General features: G+C 39.8%; 1 long non-coding RNA gene across 1 annotated transcript in view; it reads left to right on the top strand.

The window, feature by feature from the left end:
* Positions 1-15311: 15311 nt before the first annotated feature.
* LOC109145376 overlaps positions 15312-20863 on the top strand; it is an 82981-nt gene continuing 77429 nt past the window's right edge. Inside the window, exon 1 of the long non-coding RNA XR_005604790.1 lies at positions 15312-15740. This is a non-coding gene — a long non-coding RNA (uncharacterized LOC109145376). The remainder of the gene's footprint in view (positions 15741-20863) is intronic.

The raw sequence follows: 20863 nt of genomic DNA, 5'->3' as shown, positions 1-20863 counted from the left end.
GTGACAACAGTGGGGTTTCTGAAAAATCCTGACATTTTTGGGAAAGCAGACTTCACTGGTGCCAGAACATGTAATCTCTGGACATCTATTGGTCCTCAATTTTGCCTCAGTCCTAAACAGCATGACCAGCCCAGGGCAACACTGGATTGTTCAAACATTAGCAGCTTGAGTATGAGTTTGAGCTTAAGTCATCCACTGCCTGACAGGTCATTTTCCCTTCCTTCTCTCTTTTTTTTTTTTTTTTTTTTGCCTTGCTTTTTTTTATCTGTGACTTAGGCAGTCAGTGCAGCCACTTTTTACAGCACCTTGCTTGTGAACAGAATAACCAGTGCTCTTGGCCTGGCATGAAGATTTGCTAAAAAGAAGTAAGGCTGTTCCTGTAGTTTTCCCAGAAGCAAGGCTGTGAGCCAGAGGGCACATACAAGACTTGTTTTTGCCTATCCCTCTGTTTGTGAATCTGCTGAGGTTTTCAGTGCCGATAATCATTCACAGTCACTGAAAGTTTCCTTACCATTCAATGAGATTACTTCACACCATTCTTAAATATCTTCTGGTGTCCAAAAAAAGGTTTCACTACATAAAACTGCAGAAAAAAAATCAAAGAAATTAAAAAAAATATTTGCCAGCATACTTAATTTAGAAAAAACCCCCCTCTTTTACATATGTTTAATAGATTTATTAAAGCTTTTTTTGTTTATGAACACTCTATTTGTTTATGAAATACCAGTTATGAAAATGAGATTACGCTACATTTTAGTACAGTAAGCCCAAATATACTGTCCCGGACATTTCAGTTCCACCATGCATAATTTGGAGTCCATTGAACTATCAGTTCTCGGATGCTGGTTCATCTTCCTAACTGTGAATCTTCTTGTACTTGTCTTACAACTTTACAAAGTGTGCCATACAGTTCATATCTTATGAAAGTAGTCTATGTTACTTCTCATAGAGTAAAATAATAATCAGTGGAGGGGTTTCATGCTGGTTCAGCTGGCAATGAATAGCATTTATTCATGGTACAAAATTAGTAAGTACAAATAAATATTTTAGTTTCTCTGTGTTCGTTTTTTTAAAAGAACTGTACTTAAGTGAGTTAATATTTGGGTTGCCACCTTGGCTGTAGCTGTTGCAAAGAGTAAGCCCTCCTAAGATGTAAAGAAATTAACCTCTGTTCTTCGCTTTGCTGGGAAACACAGTTGGAGAACAGTGTTGAGAAGTGTAAGTTCAGGAACAGAGCCCGGGATTAAGAATACACTTAAAGGTTTTTCTGCGCCACCAAAATGCTGAAGAAAGCTGTATCTAAAAGACTGAAAACAGAGTTACAAATAAAACTGGCTCAACTATTAGAGGGTTTCTGGTGGTTGATCCGATATCTATCCAGAGGTGTCAGGGTATCTATCAAGCATTAAAAAAATTCAAATATTCATAGTAATATCTCTCTGTTTAAAGCCAGCTGCCTGTGAAAGTCACTGCTTCACAATGTGGCTCCACAAAGTTATCATCCATTCTTCGTGTATGAGAAGTGATGCTATTTTTACACTAAAATTATCATAAACACCATATCCTTCTCTTTCTCTTTCTGCTCTTTTGTCCTACCATTTTTTACTCATACAAATATAAAGTGGGTGATTCAGCACTTGTCCTGCACTGTCCCATAAATAATGCCTTCTCTGGTAGTCTACCTCATAAATGGCAGTATTTTTCTTGAAAATATTGCAACTTTTGATTTTTAGCTATCCCTTCTCAGCCTAGCTGATAGCTGCAAATTCCTAACATTTCTTGCGTTATTAATATTGCGCATGAGCTACGTGTGGAACTGTCCTGGTTACAGAAAAAGGATACCAAGTTTTACCGCTGTGTGCATGTGACAAAGTAGTTTATTCCACACCACCCCCGACATTGTTGGGGGTGTAGTTTTGGGAGGAAAAGCCAGGGACAAGAACGGGAAGTGCTCCATCTGGCCTGCCCCTCCAGCAGGAAGGTGTTGGGATCAGCTGCTGTGGAGCCGGCCCCTCTCCCACCACCACTGGTCCTTCTTCCGCTCCTTTGAGCTGCGGCTCCAAGAGCTGGTGCTGAAGGACAGCAGCGATGAGCCCGCTTTGAGAAAAGCAGAGCCAAGTGACTGGTAATTCTGTTGTGTGTACTGGGACAGGGACAACAAAATTGCTGCTGGCCACTGGGGATCGAGATGGGCATGGATGTTCTTGCTGAACAAACCAGGCCCCATAGTGCATGTACTGAACCCAATGTCTTCCCTCTTCAAAAGACATCCTGCTTCAGCTGAGAGATGGATATTCCAGGAAAGCAACTGGTTTATTAAGTGGTTAAATCTATTAATTCTACCATTATTTTAAGTAGGATTTAAGTTGTAATTATTTTTAATGTCATTATCAGAATTAATCCCACAGACTTAATCATGGTTGTGCTTTTGAGATGAGATTAAAAATGAATTATCCTTTTGCAGATGGAAAAATTCTACTAGTTTTTATTTTCTACAGTATTTTGTGTGGTGGTCTACAATTCCACTGAACTTATGCTGTGATACTGTGAGTTTTGCAATAGTAAGCATTGTGGAAATGACAGTGACTTGGATTTTATTCTTTTGAGATATGCCTCCTGTGTCATCCATAGAAGAAAGAACAGCTTTAGCAAATAAGAATTTGGGGGGAAAATATTGAAAGTAAAATATTTCAGAGTGTTATTTTAAAATATTTTACATACAATTGAAGAAAAATTTGGAATGAAATAACATTGCATTTAAAATCAAAACATTATTTTGAACCTCTCAGAGTTACTTATGTGAGGATGGGGAGTTGCATCACTATCTATGAGTCAGACAATTCTATGTGCTCAAAAGAAATTCACAAGTTCCAGTTTATTCGAAAATTCATGTTCCACCGAAAAAGTTTATTTTCTCCACACCTATTTCAGCTATAAAGCCTGCTGGGAATACTTACAGCGCAGTCAGCTGGTGAAATTATTACATATGGCTTTGTTATGGCTTTGTTATTTTGGGGAATAGATGAGGAGATGTACATTTTTTTAAGAAAGCTATTATTATTTGCTCATTTATAATTGGTTCTAATGTCAAAATGCTATGGTGCATGGCAAGAAATTTTTCCCTTTTTAGTCAGAAGATGGCAGGTGCTGTGATTTCGTGCAGGCTGAGATTTTTAGAAGACAAGAGGCAGAAACATGGCATCTGTCCTGTGAGAGAGATGGTACAAATAGTAGGGTGGGAATGTGTTATGTCCTCAATGCTTAGGGCTGTCATTCTTTGGAGCAGATACTCTGTAGACACTAACTAGCTTTTGATTTTTATGCCCCTGGAATTCCCTGTACCCTTACGGCCATAGACCATTATTATTTGGGTAAGGGTGGGATGACAGAACAAAGTGCTTGAAGTCACATAAGGGCTATGCTACAGCCCTCCAAAATAATGTTTTTATACAAGGAACCTGAGGGTAGGTGCTGCTTTGGTATGAATGCCTGCTCCTGTTGAGGATGGCAGGAGGTGTTTATATTCAGGAACAGGTACTCACTTTTCGTAGTGACAATTTCTACTCTGTTGGGAACCAAAGGGATGACACTTGTGCCAGAAAAAGGTCATTCATACTTATTACAGCTGGTGGTGGGGTCTGTGGCCGTGACCCAGGAAGAGGTGACCGGTCCGGGGAGATGGTCCCGAAAGGAATCGCTTTCCCGGGGTCCGGTGTCTTCCTCTCAGCTGCTGGCAGAGGAGCCCTTGCAGAAGCCATCAGCTCTTTAGTGATTATCAGCTCGTGATTTCAGCTCAGCTCTGCAGGGCAGCCTCTAGGCCAAACCAGACGGGAGAGAGACGAGAGGACCCGTATGGCTGGTTCCGCACGAAGGGAGCTTTATTGTGGGTTCCCTCCGGCGAAGGGAAGGCCAGGGACGAGAACTCTCTCTTTCTACAGAGGCGAATTGGTCTTTTACAGGGATACAGGGGATCAGCAAGGGGACCAATGGATTACAGAGGGTCTGGGATAGACCAATGGGTTACAGAACGATCTGCATAGGGTCTCCCAAAGGATTGTGGGTCTACTTTTCCTCACCATGACTCCAAAGTCCTTTCCAGGGAGTCCTGCTGGGCGATTGCAAAATCTCTTATCTCAGCAGACATCCCTCCAGGGCAGTGGCTGGGCATATCCCACACATACTGGCTCTCAAAATAAATCAGATAGTCTTTGTTTATTTAATTTGATTTTAAAATTTATTAACCCTAAATATATAATTATGCTTTTTATCTGAAATTACCAAATTAACATTACTGAGAATCTAAGATGGGCCATTTTACTGCATGAAATCATAATGGATAAACAGAATCGGGGAAGTTTTCCTTTCTTTATTCACTGAGTGAAACTAATTTAGTGCAGAGGGCCAACAAGGTCCTTGAGGAATGTGTCACCTAATTTCTCTTTCAAGAGCTTCAGTAAGAGATACATGTGGAGTTTCCTGGATGAAACAGCTGTTAAATAGTTGCCTCACAGATTGCTTTGGAAAATAAGATTTATCTGTGTGAGCACAGGCAGGAAGAAAACGCTGACAAACTGAAGAACCTAATGAGTGTTCTGCAATCAGAAGGTTAGTTCAGCTGGGTGGGATTTCCCTATCTTTTTTTCCTTTACTAAAGAATAGCCATTTTTCAGAGCATGTGTGACAGAAAGGGGTATGGCTAATGAGATCCTAATTCAGCTAACTGAACATTTCCAAGTAAGTATTGTTACCAAATTTAGGGCAGTTCTTTGTGCCTGTTTCCCATATCCTCATGGGTCTCTGCCAAGTGCTGAATGATTTGGCCATAAGTACTAAGAACATATTTTATAGTTTTCATTTCATTTTCCAATATGCTTTTGTCAGGTTCTTTTGGTCATAACTGAATAAGAAAGAACTTTTCCTGGGAATGAGCAGCTCCACAGGCTTTTGAATTAGGAGAGCTCTGAATTAGAAACTGTAAATTTATGAAAATGCGAGGTGAGGAAAACAAATGAAGTACAAATAAACTGGACCCTCTTCGATTGAGCAGTTTTTTTAGTCTCTGTTGTTCCTTTGCACTGCGGGTATAGAGGCAGTCCCAGAAGTAAATCCTATCATTTAAGTTTTTAAGGTTAAAACTAGCTTTTGTTCATAGAGCAAGTGAGTAGCCAGAAAGACAAGTGGAAGAGCAATACATTCCCTACAGAGGCAGCTGCACACTGCAAGGGGTCTGGAAAGTGCATGACAGCCAGCCTGTTTCAGACTGAGAAGGGCAGGGACACTGACTACACACAAAGAGGGTTGCATCAGGAACATGCCTGGCAGAAAAGTGTTCCTTCTTCTAGCTGGAATAATTTTGAAGACCATACATTTCAGTTCAGATAGATTTTGAGGACCTATCATTTTTCTGTCAGTAACACATCTGCATTTTCTCCATCATCTGTTCTGAGTTCCTGCACTGCTGTGAGTAACTCATTTTGGGCTGGCAAGCTAGATGCCCTTCCAGGGAATTATTCCCATCCATAGTTCCTGGACCAGTTGTCTGATCTTCCCAAAATCTCCCTGATGTTTCCGCAAGTTAGGGCTTAAAAATACTCATAGGGAAATACAGAAATTTTGGCCCTGTGATAGCCAAGCCTTTATTGCTGGCATTCCAAAGAGGTTTTTTCTCCTTCAGACAGCCATGGGATACCAGCCGAGCATACCATCGAACTGCACACACTGAGTCTTGCCAAAGGAAACACTGCATTGGGCTTCACCCACAGGAGTCACAGGGTCCGAGCACTTTATCAGCCATCCAGCAAAGAAATCGGAGACATAAGAGATGGAAGGAATGATTGGTCATTTAATCTCTTTTTCTGTTTTTGCTGGTCTGGTTGCCAGGGAGATAACTGTATTAAAAGGAGTGGTCCACATATTAGCTTCACTTCATCGTGAAAACAGCATTTAAAAATAAAGTTTAAAAATACTTGTGAACTGAAAATATTATTGTGTTGCTGTTTAGCCAAGCTCAAATAATTTAATATTTTCAATATTCCTTGTAAATAATCTATACAGGCCTTTTTCTGTGGTTCTCTAAATTCTACCCAGGTTTTCCTACTGATATCGCTATAGGAGAAAAAATCTATTTAGATCAGCATACCATTTTTTCTGAATCAAATTCAGGGGCTTGTTTATGGAGAGTGCTTTAACACAGTTCATGGCCTCTTCCCATGTTCCTTTTTTGGTCCTTCTAAAAGGCTTCCAGGGCAGACTCCCTCTGTTTTCTCTTTTGTGGAAATGGAAGATGAATATGAGTTCTACTAACTTTTTCCCCCCTCATACTTTTTCCTTGATAACATATGATGCATGTACTTCTAAGCTGAAAATAAACTCAGTGCAAATATTCACTGAAGTTAGCATGGCAGTTGCTTGCTCTGTGAAAGTTACCAGGAATGGACAAAGGTAGAGAAATCTGTGGGTAAAATTTAAGATGAGTTTTTAGCCTTCTTTCAAAGAGGAGATTTAGGAGGGATGCAGGATGTCCTGGAATAAAAGTGGTCCTGTCCCATTGGAAAGGGACACTCCGTTCCTCCGCAGGGCTCAAGGCGATAGTATGTACCATACACTACTGCAGCTTGTTCAGGTGGGGAGCAGATGCAAAGATGATGGTGTTGCTACCAGGGAAAAAATTCAACCCAGCTGCTTGTTTTATTAGTTCAGTTGTAGAGGTGGTGTGACAAGAAACTCCAGGGCAGTGTTTCTAACCTCAAATTGCTGCTTCTGCCAAAGCTGGAGAGAGCACTGGAGGAAATTTACCAGGGTGAAAGGACTGGAGAGGTGGTGGCCACCTGATCTGGCACATAATGCTGGGTCTGTGAAATTTAGCTACTTCTCTAGACTTGAAAGATATCCCAACAGACTAACCATCTAGTTTGGAGCACTATAATCTCAAAATTTTTGCAGAGGAATGTGCAGTAAGATACTTCTGAAATCAAGTATCATCCCATTTGTTTAATGAGTTTGTTAACACAAAGCTTTAATTAAAGCAAATACTAAGTAAATATGAATATTAAATTTTCTAGATTATTAGTGCGTATAGAGGTAAATCTTGTAATGTGCTGGAAGTGTTGTCAGTCATTATCTTCTGAGAATCCACACAGCTGGGGAGGTAGATTGAAAAGCATTCCCGACAGTGTAGGAAATGACTGCATTGTTGTAGTGCTAGGTTTAGTTTAGCAAGCTGCAGCGTTCCCTGAGGGCTCAGTGGAGCTGCTTAGGGCAGGACAGCCATTCTGACATCCCGTAGTCCTTTCCAGACGGCTCCACACTCTTGCTCCGGCCAGCTATCAGCTCTACAACACAGTGACGGCGAAGGAGGCGAGAAGCGTCTCTCCGTAAGGGTTTAAGAGGCTCTTTAATCTTAAATCTCGTCCCAGTGATCTCCAGAAGCAGAGAGACCCCGTGATCTGGGCACAGGGGGGTTTTGTCACTTTGCAGGGGCGGTGCATGGGCGGAGTTGGGGTACAGGAACCACTAGGGAGAACCCGAGGGAGTGGCCAGGGCTAGGAGCAAGGGAAAGTGGGGGGGGGGGGGGGGGGGGGGGGGGATGGAATATGGGATCAGAAAAGCAGTGGGAAAACATATCACCACACTTCATTACTGATATTAACGTTACCTCCTGCTTCTGGAGCACCCTGCATTAGTATTCATACACATCTGTACTCATGGGCATTTGCAATATAATTGTATCCTTCTGCCACGTTGTAGAGGTCTCTTGACTAGTCCTGCAAACTACAAAAATCTAAAATGTTTATGGTGATGTGTGAACAGTGCTTCAAAAACTGCAGAACAGGGTTCTCACTGTGAATTTCAGTGACTGGCTGTTTAGTGCCTAGATTAACACAAAATCTAAAATGAAAGCTAAAAAAAAAGGAGGAGATCTCCAGATAAATATTAGCAACACAGTATTTTGATGACTTCATACATCTCTATTAGGCAAGATTGGGTTGAAGATCTTAGACCCATGACAAGTACTGTACTGGGCATCCTGTGGCAGTTTTGTTGGAAGAAATTAGGAACTCTAAAGTGTAGATGGGGTCACAAAATCTTAACAATGGAAAATAATACCCTATATATAAAATCGGATTGCCAGGGACTGCTTTCTTTACAACTGTACTGCCACAATGAAATAGTAATTCATTCCTCAATCCGTAGGGATGTAGCCATCCACCTGAATGTAGATTTGTTTTAGAGGAGTGTGGAACTTCAGATCCACTAATGGATGATGGCAGAGCAAGTGCAACTGCTGCTGCTGGGTGCTCCTGTAGTGTAGCACCAGCATGCTGTGAAGGCTGCTGAGCAGGAGTTAAGAAAGCTCTGCCTGGTGAGAAAGACTGAAACATCTTGTCAACAAATGGCCATTCACTTCTTTGTTTAATGAAAGGGAAAGCACTTTCTTTCAGGCTGCTTTCCCTCTGTTTGACAGTCTTTAAAAAAAAAAAAAAGGGGAGGATAGTAAAGCAAAGCAGAGCAGTGCTTTGATCTGTTTCTTTTCATCTGATTGCTCTGCTCTTGAATCTCTGCAGTGGCTCATACAGGTGTTAACAGGACTGGCAAAGGCTTGTTGGTGTGTCCTGCCTACGGACACCTATTCATCCTTCAGTACCAGTGCCAGGCAATTGGAAGTGGCTGTAAAGTTCTTTTAGTTCATAAAAATTTCCAGAAATATTTCCTTCAGTGTAGTTTTTCAGTTGGAATGCGGTGCAGACAGCAGGCTAGGTATGTGAAATCCATGGCTACAGGAGTATGTTTTAAAGTCTCCAGGCCACAAGTTTGTTCCCCTTGCCAAGAAGAGAGGAAAAATTTATAAACTGGGAAAAGAAATGAAAGAGGTCAGGAACAAGCCAGAAAAAATGAAAAGAAAAGCTAGAGAAATACAAGCAGAAAAAGAGGCATGTATTATATTAATAATGCAACTTTTTGATCAGTTGCTATGGAATTCTAACCTTATCTTCAAAAACAGCAATGATAAAACTGGAGGTTAATGCAGGGGTCTTAGTAAGTTCAAGAAAGCCGATTTTAAACTGCCCTAGTGCTTGGCAGAAGTAATTCAGTGCTATGGTATATAGTATAATTATTAACTATAATTATATTTTTTGTAATAGATAATATTGTAGATTCCTAGAATACCATGTGGTAGGCACAATACAGATACAGAAAAAGACACAATCCCTGATACTGAGAGTTTTGGCCTAAATAAAATTAAGAAGCTTATTTCATCATATTAGTGGAAGATGAAACCAGAAGTTTATCATGCTAAAAACTTTTGGCAAGGCATTCTTAAACTGTTCTGTTCATCACTCAGGGTTCCACAGCGTAAGATTAAAAAATGTGTTTAGTTCATCATCCAAATACTGTTCATCCAAACATTGTCTCAGCAATATCACCTTCTTTTAAACAAATGTGAGTCCTGTGTTGAGTAGATGATCTATTTTCCTTTCCTCTTTTTGACAAAATATGCCGTCTTCCCTGCATAATGTTTTCCTGCTTTTCTACTCTGATTCAGTTTTTATGAATTAAAATGTTTTAATTTGAGTAATTTAATTACATCTCCTGTTAGCATAATTCAGGATATTTAATATACATGTAAGTGTGACAGTTTCAAATGCAAAGTCTAATTAAACCTTTAAAACCTTTCTTATGAACAGAAGAAACTGGTAGCATTATAGGACAATTCTTTTTCTTAAAACATCAAAATTGGTCAAAAATGGTCAACTAAACTCTAAAACATTTACTTCAGAGATAGCTCTAGTTCCAGTAAAGAAGTGAAAAGGTGCTAGGTTGTTTAAAATTAGTAGCCTAGATAATGTAAATTTTCCATTTAAAAATCAACAAGATAATTAACAACTAAAATATCTTCTTTAGTTAATAAGGATTCTATTAGCAATTAATCAGATAACTTATAGAAAGGCTTAATGGAGCAGCAATTTGTAAGGAAAATGTGTAGTCATTTTTATGCTCTTAATGCTTGAGAGAAAAATATAGGCATTAACTTTTTTATGTATGATTAGCAGATGTAATGAAAACTAAGTTTTGGTGATGTTTGATGGTCTATCTTAGTTGACAGTAATAATTACAAGGAAATACCTTATTTTATGAAATAGGCAGATCTCTAGTTCATCATCCATGGAACAAGTAATGATAGCACAGCATTACAATAAATGGTATCGTGAGCAGCAGTGGCAGAACAGGGATCAAAGGAGTGGGAGGCAGCTGACAGAGCTAAGTACACAGGCTGAGCAGCAGTGAAAATTCTGACATAATTAAGGAAGGTGGAGAAGCTCATCTCATGGGTTGTCTGCATACTCTTTTTATTAAAATCTCTGGAAACAAGGTATTAAAACATTTATGAACATGTTAAATATGAATGAAGAAACATATCATCAATCAATAAGGAGTCTGTCTTGCAGAAGGAGCGAAAAACAGCTTCCCAGGGAGGTTAAGAAGGTATGTGAGTATTCAACTGTGTATTTTCATAGTGAGTAAACTCAGTGCCCTTTCCTCCAGATGTTTCTGTGCTGTGGTCTGGGTGAAAAGTTGACAAGGTTCACAAGGCTTCAAAGATCTACAGCTTACCTGAGCAACCCACTAGCAGGAGTGTTAATCTGCTGTAACATCTCTTGATCAACTTGGGGAGATTTTTCTTACTGTCAGATTTTACCAGTTACAGCCCTTCTTGGTTCATCTTGGTCTGTAGTACCTAGAAAAGAAGCTTTGAATATGTGTTGGGGTTTTAGGAACTCTCCTGGGTTTTTTTTCCTGTTAAAGGAATTTTCCCCATACGTGTTGCTAGGGGGACAAATTGCTGGATACTTCAGAGAAACAAAAGAGCTGGCTATGGGGGTGGGGTGCATCTGGCTACTCTTTTGTTTCACCTGGATGGCGGACCAGTCGGTCCCTGGCGTTTGGACGGAGAGGGAGGCTGTTTCATCGGCTGCTTTTCCTTCTGCCAGAGAAACTCCAGGATCCCAAGCCCGCCTTCCCTGCCCCACTGGGAGCCGGGCCGTGGCCGCCCTGCCCCTGCCATTGCTTCGAGCCTTCGCTGCGTTGTAGCCGTGCTCGCCCTGCCTGCCCAGACCTCCGGGGGGTTCCCACCGCAGCTCCGCAGTTTGGATACATCTCGTCTGCCATCCGGGATTTGTGCTTGTCCCTGCCATTCCAGCCTGCTGTTCCCAAGGGTCCGGCCGGACACCGGGATCGGCTGCCCAGGGGTTTGTGAAGCCTTTGTCCCATCCCTTCCCGGGATCCCAGGGCACCAGTGCCGCGTGCTCCCCGAGCTCGCTCCGGAGCGCCCCCTGCAGCCGCGGGGGAACCATCGCACCTGCCCTGCTCACCGGGAGCCGCCAGCGCCCCTGCCGGCTGTGAGCGGAACTGCACCCGAGGGGAAAGGGCCTGACAGCCGAGAAGGCTGGGACTGGGTTTGTGTTTGTTTGCTGTTACTGCCATAGTTATTGTTGCTTGTTTGACTGGTTATACACATATAGATATATAATAGTAAAAAACTGTTATTCCTATTTCCCACATCTTTGCCTAAAAGCCCCTTGATTTCAAATTATAATAACTCAGAGGGAAGGGGGGTCGCATCTGCCATTCCAAGGGAGGCTCCTGCCTTCCTTAGCAGTCACCTGTCTTTCAAATCAAGACAATACATCAGAGAAACAATTAGAGGAGAAAAGACAGTCAGGGAAGAAAGCAGTGCAGGCAAGCCTGAAATACCTGTCTAGATTTCAACAGTTCACTATACTGGAAAGATGCCTTTTGTTTAGTAAACACACCATGTTTCATCACTGGAACAAGACAAACTTGCACTTAGAGACAAAGAGAAGACACTGGAGAATATACATTTCTAGTCCTAGAACATACACTCAATGTAATATAAGGTTTGTATGTAAGGTTCATTTAATTTATTGAATAAAAGCCCTTCCTACACTGAGATAGGTGTCACAATTCTGCTTCAAAGTGTACTCATATCTCTTGTACTTTAGATAATTTTTTTGCTTTTAAATGTCAAATAAAATAATCTTATTTTGCTTATTTGCAGAGTGGTAAATCTGGGCTAGGTTTTAGAAACAGTGGTAACCTGTCTGCATCTCCCCAAATCTAGAAGAATGGGTTAAGACCAATGCTGTGTGCCTTTGTTTAAACATACACAGTGATCCAAAACAAGATCCACCTGAACATTTTCATTGCCCCAGAGGGAATAGTGCCCTGGCTGTCCAGCTGCCTAGGAATCCCAGGAACAAGAGAAATTATTTCCCATAAATATTCTATATTGAAGGATTTTTTTTTATATATAATGTTATGCAGTTATATGATCAGTGTCTTGGTTCTATTCTCTCAGCTCAGTCTTGATTCTGCATTGAGTAGCGTCCAAAACCATTGTGGTTTGTTGTTTTTTTTTTTTTTCTCCAAGCAAAAATATGCTTTTTTCTCACACAAAGTATGTGATGGCTTGAATATTTGGTAGCTTTTTAAAATGCCGATGCTTGATTTTGTACAAGAGAAAATCTTTCTGTGAAATTAAAGAACCTGCATTTCAAGTAGCATGACCTTGATGAAGCTGTTGTAGTAGGGTTGGAAATAGATGATCTTTAAGGTCCCTTCCAACCCAAACCATTCTATGATTCTACAATATTATTCTATGACTTAAAATTGAATTTGCTTTAAAGTATCCCATTTTTTAACAGCTGCTAGTTTTTAACAGTTCCAATAGCAAAAATATAAATAACTATGTTTCAGCAAAAATATAAATAACATTGTTTCAGTAACATACAGTGATTGGGGAAAACATTTTATTTTTAATAATATTAATTTCTACTTTTCTCCATATGATTTCCAAAACCCACAGCAGTCTGCTTTAAAGACCAGTAGTTTTAAGCTGCTCAGGTTGCAATGTTCTCAACCAAAATTTTTCACAACCTATTTTGTTCTTTGTCCTTTTCAGATTTTAACTTTATCCACGTTGACATTTTTCTCAGAGAACTTCTCAAGTAATTTGGGGGGGGGGGGGGAATGGATAAAGTATTATTATATCTTACTGTGAATGTTTTGGTTATCCAAACCTCATTGTAAGTTTCAAAGTCACTGGAAAATTTTAGATATGGAAATCCTCTATAGCTGTCCCCAGGATTTAATGCTTCTCCCGATGAAGTCAGTACTGGTCCTGTTCCCAGTTTCAGTGTGAGTGCGTCAGCCAATACATCCAGAATTACCCTGACCTGTGGAGCTTAGCATCTTGGTCACCCGCATTAACAAGGAGATCTCTGCACTCGGGGGAGAGAAAAGCCTTTTTGAAAACAAAATAATTAAATACTTGAGCCTAAGGGAAGGCAAAGGAGGAAAGTAAGCAAGTTTAAAACAAGGGAGGACAAAAAGAAGGGCAGCGAGGGGAATTAACCTAGTTCATCAGTTGTTTCACTTGTGGGTGCAGTTGGGAAATCCTTTCCTAGAGTCAGCATGAAAACTAACTCCAGCTCAGGGCTCCATTGAGCATATCCTTGGCTGACTTGCTTTGGTGTGAGCCAAACCACTGAAGTGTAGATGAGGGAAAGAGATGGAAATGCCAAATATTGGGATGCAGCTGTCTGAGTTTTCCATATAAAAGTCAGCAAAACAGAGATCTACATATTTTGCAAAACTCAATCCATTTTCCAAAGGAAGGTCATAGAATTTAAACAAAAACATCCCAAAACATTTATAAATAATGGCTGGATTGGGCTTTGATGCTCGTTCTTATCTGACAGATGGCAAGCCCAGTTCATCTACTCATATGGGGAAAATCAGCTTCTCCTCTTAAGCAACCATGGAGAGTATAGTTCATAGTCTGTAGTCATATTTCTTAATTAAATGATATAAAGTAATTAGGACTATAAATCTCTTCATTAGCTTTTACTTCTCAGATTCAGTCATTTTGTAATTCTTTGACTAACTTCAGGACATCTCTTCATGTTTTCTTCTCTCTTTCCCTTTCTTCTTTCCTTCTTAACTGACATTTCAGCCATTTCATCTTTCATTCAAAAATAATGCATTCCCAAATTCTTTAACTTTCTGCTTTTTCTGCTTCATAGCAGTCCTGTCTCTGCACCCATTCTGAGCCTTATCCAATACCCAGTGATGTTAATAGAGAAAAATTCCATCAAAATCAGCAGATTTGGGGCAGGCTTGTTCTCTAGGGTATTAAACAACAGCAGGTAGGAAGCACATGTATGGAGCACAACTATTAGACCAAGGGGGAAATCCTGACTTTTCCAGACTTCTTTTTAAGCAAATCACTTAAAAACGTGGCATCCCGATGTCCTACAATTCTCATACTAATGATGATACTCACCAAAATAAAGCAATTAAGATCTTACAGATAAAAAGGTATAAAACTTGTGGACAATATTATTCCTCCTGAGGACAGTCCCATAGCATGGCGCAGGAGACTGGAAGTTTGCTGGTCCCTATTGCTTTTCAGATTAGTTATTATACAATACTTACTCCAAGCTGGTGGCCTTCCAAAGGTGTCTGGTATCACTGAGGGTAAGGGAGTGAGGGGTAATGCTGGCAGATGTTCCAGGGTAATATGAAATAGCAAATTAAGCGGAACATGAAGAAAATGGTTGCTCGTAGTTTAGAGAGAAGCTGTTCAATAACTTCAGGTAAGAAATCGAGGAGTTACTCTTTTCCCTATGGAGAGGATGGTGGTACAGAGGTGTGTCACACCATAGTTTACACGGCCGCACCGACCTCTCCAAGGTAGCTCTGGAGATTCAAGGATTTGAGCTCTGGATCATTGTACATTTCAATCTGCTGGGGCTTCCATGTTAACCTAGCACCGGTTCCATGTTTTCCCTAGCAGAATGAGCTCAATTAAATGAGAGAGCCCCTCACAGACCTTTGGGTGTCCAACTGTTCTGAGCAAGGGATCCTTCTATTGTGATATTATCAGAAGGTGGCAAAAGAAAAAAAAGCAAGACTTTGACAAGAAATGTCAAAATCCATTTTCTGCTTGAGATGACATTGGAGTCCAGGTATCCATTGCAATGCTTTTCCAGTAGGAGGCCTGGTCAAGGGAAAAATAGGTAAAGTGACTCTCAGCAGGACAGTAAAGTTCCTTTTTTCTTTTCCTTTTTTTTCCTTCCAAATGATTTCTATCTGTAAGAATGCAAAGTAAAGCCAAAAGTCTCTAAGGTATCTTTTCAACAGACTTCCAATCTGTAATGATGGTTCCAATTGCCAAAATATTTAAAAGGCCTCTGAAAGTCAAACACTGTAGAAATAAAAGCCTTTCTCATGCCTGAAGAACTAGATTATACAATTTTTATGGAAATCTTTAAAATAGGACCATAACAAAGGTCTGACATTTTAGTACATAATGTGGAGTGCATAGACAACCAGACTAGACATTCCCCCTAACAGTCCTCTAGAAAAGAGTTAAAAGGAACTTTAACATTACGATATCCAGAGTTAACAGCTGTTTAAAAAAATAGGTTCTTATGACAGAAGGAATTAAAGTATTGTCTTAAATACTTAAATAAATTAAAATAAATAAAATAAATAGGAGTTGATGTTCTGGTTTTGATTCTAATCAAAAGGGGAGGAGCTGGTAATGAATGTGAAGGAGAAAGGTAACAAGCATAGCAAGGAGCTGGTGTCTTCCCTGTGCTTAGGAAAAAGAGAGGCATCCTGAGATCAGGAATCAACAAATTCAGGATTTGTAGGTAAGATTTCATAAATATATAATCCAAGGTAAAGAGACTTAGGACCTAAAGGAAGTCTTGAAAGAAAATACTCTAAAGGAACAAGCATAACCTGTCCAAGAATGGGGAAAGGATAAAAAGTTTAAAGGAGTTCTGGTCACATGTTTAGCTCTGCACTAGCATTTAGCTCTAGAAGCACATAGGAAATCAGATAGAAATTGGATTGGCTATAAATTAATTGTAAATTAATAGCAATAGCCCTTGGCTAAGGACAGCAGAGTAACTAGCTGATATTCTGTTTCTTCTAAGTTAACATTATTAATGTTTTATTGTTATTATTTATTATTAATGTTTTTATTAACTCATTAACAGGAAGCACAATGTCATTTCCAATTGGCTGTTCCTTGGGGAGGAGACCCACCAAAGATGTTACCCAGAAAACACAAGTGTTTTCTTCATCCCTAATAATTTAAAAGTAACTAATTGGTAACTAATCCAATACTGGGTAAGGCCTCAGTCTAAAACAAAGGTAAAACAAATAGGAGAACCCTGAGGTGAGCTGGGTGTTTTAAATTATGTGAACTTGACAAAAGTCATCCTAGGTGCCGAAACAACTTGATGAAGAAAGCTCAGAAAAAAATTAAGTATATTTGAGAATTTATAGAGATCAAGTTTAATAGTGGGTGTATGAAAACAGCAAATAAAGCACTTAACTTAGAAAGTAAAGAGCTGGGAAATGCTAGTTAAGCTAAAGTGTTCTAGAACAAATAGATAATTAAAGAAGCCATCTGTAGGCATTTGGAAGGCAACACGAGTATGAGCAATGTGTTTTTTCAAGGAAGGTTCATATCAAGCTCATCAAATTTCCTTGTGCAATGAAAAAGTCATTCTAGATGAGTGAAGCAAAAGATAACATAGGTTAACTCTGAGACAATTTGAATTGTGTTAATGACAAGCAAGCTGGGAAGATGTAATCTTGCTGAAACTATTATGCCCACATATAGGACAGAGTTGGAAGCCAAAGAGAAGGGATCAATATGTTACATGAAATCTTCAATAGTGGAATAAATTACAGTGATGAAGCAGAGAACTGTAGTATTAAGCTTACCACAGATAAGCAGCTGGAAGAGACTTCAGAAAAAAAAGGCTTCAGGTAAAGATTCAAAGAAATTGTGAAAGGTTGGAGAAATCATCCAAATGATTGTTCAAAATTCACTGGGAACAGTGCAGATTAGCACCAGGAACAACTAATTCCTCGTTGATTCCTGGTTGAATCCTATCCTGAATCGAGGATAGGAACAGCTGGATAGGTGGCTGATCTTTAATAAAAAAAAAAAATAGAGATTCAAAATGAACATGAGCCAAAGGTGTCACAATGCTGGGAGAAGGCAAACCTCAGCTGAGAGGTACAAATAAGAGTGTGGCCTCCAAGATACAATAATCCAGGTACTCTGTTCACAAGGGGCAAACAGTGTCTGGTGTTGGGCGCAGCATTTGAAGCAATGTATAGGTAACTGGAGGAAGTTTACAGGAGCAAGGATGTATCAGAGGGCTACAAACAAGGATGTATGGGATATTTGGGATTCATTAACTGGAGACAGACAAAGCTGAGCATGGAGACAAGTTAACAGTCTTCCAAGTATGTAAGAGTTAGTTCCAAAGTGTAAGGTAGAATCTGTAGTGAATAGGGCAAGAAATAATCAGCCTAAATCATCATGAAAGGTTCTGGCTTAACACTGGTATAAACTTTTTAACAGGAATGATTGTGAAGTATTTGGGCTGATTGCCTGAGTAAACTGTGAAATTGCAGTCCGTGGTGGTGTTTAGGAACAAGTCATAATAGGTATTTGTCTCCTCAGCCTTTTCATTCTTGTGCCCAGACAGACTCTTACAGTTTGATCGTATTTTTTAAGTTGTAACCATAGAAAGAAATTCTCTGCAATAAATTCTTTAGCAGTTGTGGCAGGTTAGGTGCAGAAATACAATAGAAAGCAAAGTGGGAAACCAAATGAGGATAAATATTAGGTTGTTGCATATTTTTATAACACTTCTAATGCCCAAAGACTAAGGTAGAGACGATCTGTAACATCACTGCAGTGAAAGTCCAAGAAAAGAAAAGAAGTTGAGAGAGATTTTTTTCCTAGGGACTGAGGTATAAGCAACTGATATTTGTCCACAAATATGCTCTGCGGCAGAGATACTTGGAAACGTAAAATTAAATTATAAAATAATTGTACTTGGTGATTTTTCTCAAGAGGACATGACACTACCTCCAAGTACTAAGCCTCCAGCTGTCACACCTGCAGTCACTATGACTGCCTCTCCCTCAGGGCTCAGATCCGTGCTCTCAGTTTTTGCAGTCTCTGCTTCTCTCCCCAGTTTTGGCCAAAGTGCTGCCTGTTGAATAACTTCATCCTCAATGCTGTAAATGCTGTAGATCTTACTCAGGGCTGGATGAAAGCAAAGATCAAAACCCAAATTCTTTTGAAGAATTTCATGCTAGGCTTGTCTGTACTCTGTGTTGTGATAGATGACAGAGTCAATACCCATTTGAGGGCATATTTATGAGAATTTTCATCACATCAATAGGCTAATTGAATTCAAAGGATGTTTCTGCTCACTGCTTCCTATGATCCATCCACAAGCAGGAGTGATCAGGACAGGGACAATTTTGTCTGTGTTTGTACAACTCTGAGAGTGCATAGATAATATATTATCCATTACTAAGAACTTGAAAAGCCTAATACCTCAACTCGATCTCTAAACTAGGATTTTCTCACTTGTTTTATATTTAATGTATTAAAACCTGTCTTGTGATATAACTAACAGATAAATCTTGTACCCATTTCTGTCCTGTATGTCAGACACCTCTAGTAGCAGCTGTACTTATAGGTGTGCATGAATATTATGAGTAGCAGATGTTGTTTTCCTGAAAAACCTATTTCTGGAAAGGTGCTGCCTCCAGTGCACAGTAATTCTGCAAAAATGTTTCATTCCACTTTGGTTATAGAATGATGACAAAGAAATCATGGCAGTGAAATAAGCATCATAGTGTTGTAGATAAGTGTAATCAAAGATGCTAAGGATACATATTTTTAGCTGCTTCCATACTACTACTTATTAAATATCAGACATAATCTCATTCTTGGGATTAGCTTTTTACTTATTACAATTTACCATTTTTAGCTGATTCTAATGAAAAACCCATTGCTAAACAACATTACAACATCAATAATTTAATCCAATTCACTCCCTGCTATATGTTTATATTTTTGTTCTGAGTATTTAATATCTAGATATGCTTAATCTGTAAAAAGAGTGGGACACAAGGTACATGCAGTTAAGGCCAGTGCATGTGAGGTGCCTCTGGTGAGGCCTGGAAACAGCAGCAGGTAATGCACAGGATGCAAACTCACTTGCAAAGAACTGAAACCAAACTTTGCTTTACCGACTTTCTCTTGACAAGCTGTACAAGACATAGAAATAATAACTACAGATATTTTCTTTTCTCTGTGTGACTAATCTTGGTTGGTTTAGACTTGACATCCCTGCTTTTTATTTCAAAGGAGGATTAGAAGATTGAAAGAAAAAAGGAGTAAGTCTTGAATGAATATAAAACAATAGTGATTTATACTGTCTTGTGAACCCTTTTTTTCCCCTGGCTCTGATTTTAACATTTTTTCCTGATGTTCTGACTAGCAAAATGCCACTACCCGTTTGAAGAGAGACAAACTCATTCCGTTATGACACAGCAGCTATGACAACCTCTTTTATTGTTGCTTAATGGTATGTTCAAGAATGTCAAAACAGCTTCCAAATATTTCTGGTTTTGCTGTTTCAGGGACATGAAAACAGCAGCTTCAATTGTATTGACATATATTCAAACCAGCTTAATACTTTGGGAGCATTTCTTGGCATCAGTGTGCTTGCCTTTATTTCTAGTCATAAATTGTCCACTAGTCTTTAAAAAAGATAGACTCTTTAAGACAGACAAGTAAGCTATACTCAATAAAACAGAAAAACAGAAGTGCTGATTAATTGAATGTGGAGACTAAATTCTTGGTGGTGACTATTTACATCTTCATTTCTCATTCACAAAAATCAGAGAATTGTCCAGTTCACCATGACCTGTGGTTTCCACTTGAAATGACTGTGTATGATTGCCTGCTTTGATATAAAATGACTTCTGAATGGTTTTTGTGAAAGTGGTGCCAAATCATAAAAATCACCATAATAAATGACACACTTATCAGCAAGTTTCAGCAGTCAGAGGAAGGAATTTGCTGGACACAGTAGATGAAATAGAGTTTAAAAAGATTAGGCAAAACTATTATCTGCTTTCTTATATGTACAGTTTGGGAAAAATATAATAAATCATTGGATCAAAGGAAAACTCATGTTGGAAGGGAATTTAGGATGTCTCTGTGCCAATGTCCTGCTCAAATCAGGAGGGTCAGACCAGATTGCTCTGGGGTCAGACCAGATTGCTGAAGGCTTTGAGCAAGCTCAGCGGGGGTTAACTCCCCCACCCCCAGGATGGAGTCACACAGCCTCTGGGTCATCTGCTCCAGTGCCTGACTGCCCTCAGGGGGAAAATTCCAGAGGTTTAAACCTCTCCTCCTTCCGCTTATGCCCAGAGTCTCTCATCCACCCACCAGGCACAGCAGTGCAGGGTCTGGCTCCCTATGTCCTTGACAGCCTCCTCATGGGCACTGGCTGGGGGCTGCTGTTATCTCCCCCCAAAGCCTTCCCTTCTGCAGACTGACCCAGCCCAGCTCCCTCAGCCCCTCTGCAAGACATGCTCCTGCATTTACCATCTCAGTGTCTCTCAACTGCACTCACTCCAGTGTGCCAATCTCTTGTGTTGGGAGTGCCAAAATACACAATACATCTCAAGCTCATAAAATTATTTCTGTCTCCATCTTCCCCACTGTAGAAGAGCAGCTTATGAGGTGTCAATCTGAAACTTTCATATGGCAAATCAGGTCCCAGCTGGAATACCACAGGTCTTGATTCTTGGTTGAATGATTTCCTCTTATTCCCATACTGATGTTTCTTTTCCAGTTCTTAGACTCACACTGTTTCCCACCCCTCAGGCTTGTATGATAAAATCAGTTTAGATTGCTTTCTACCAGTGGTACTGC

Source organism: Corvus cornix, chromosome 2, assembly GCF_000738735.6.
Source record: "Corvus cornix cornix isolate S_Up_H32 chromosome 2, ASM73873v5, whole genome shotgun sequence".
NCBI lineage: Eukaryota > Metazoa > Chordata > Aves > Passeriformes > Corvidae > Corvus > Corvus cornix.
The sequence above is the reverse complement of the archived record's forward strand: the minus strand, read 5'-3'. Positions and strand labels throughout refer to the sequence as shown.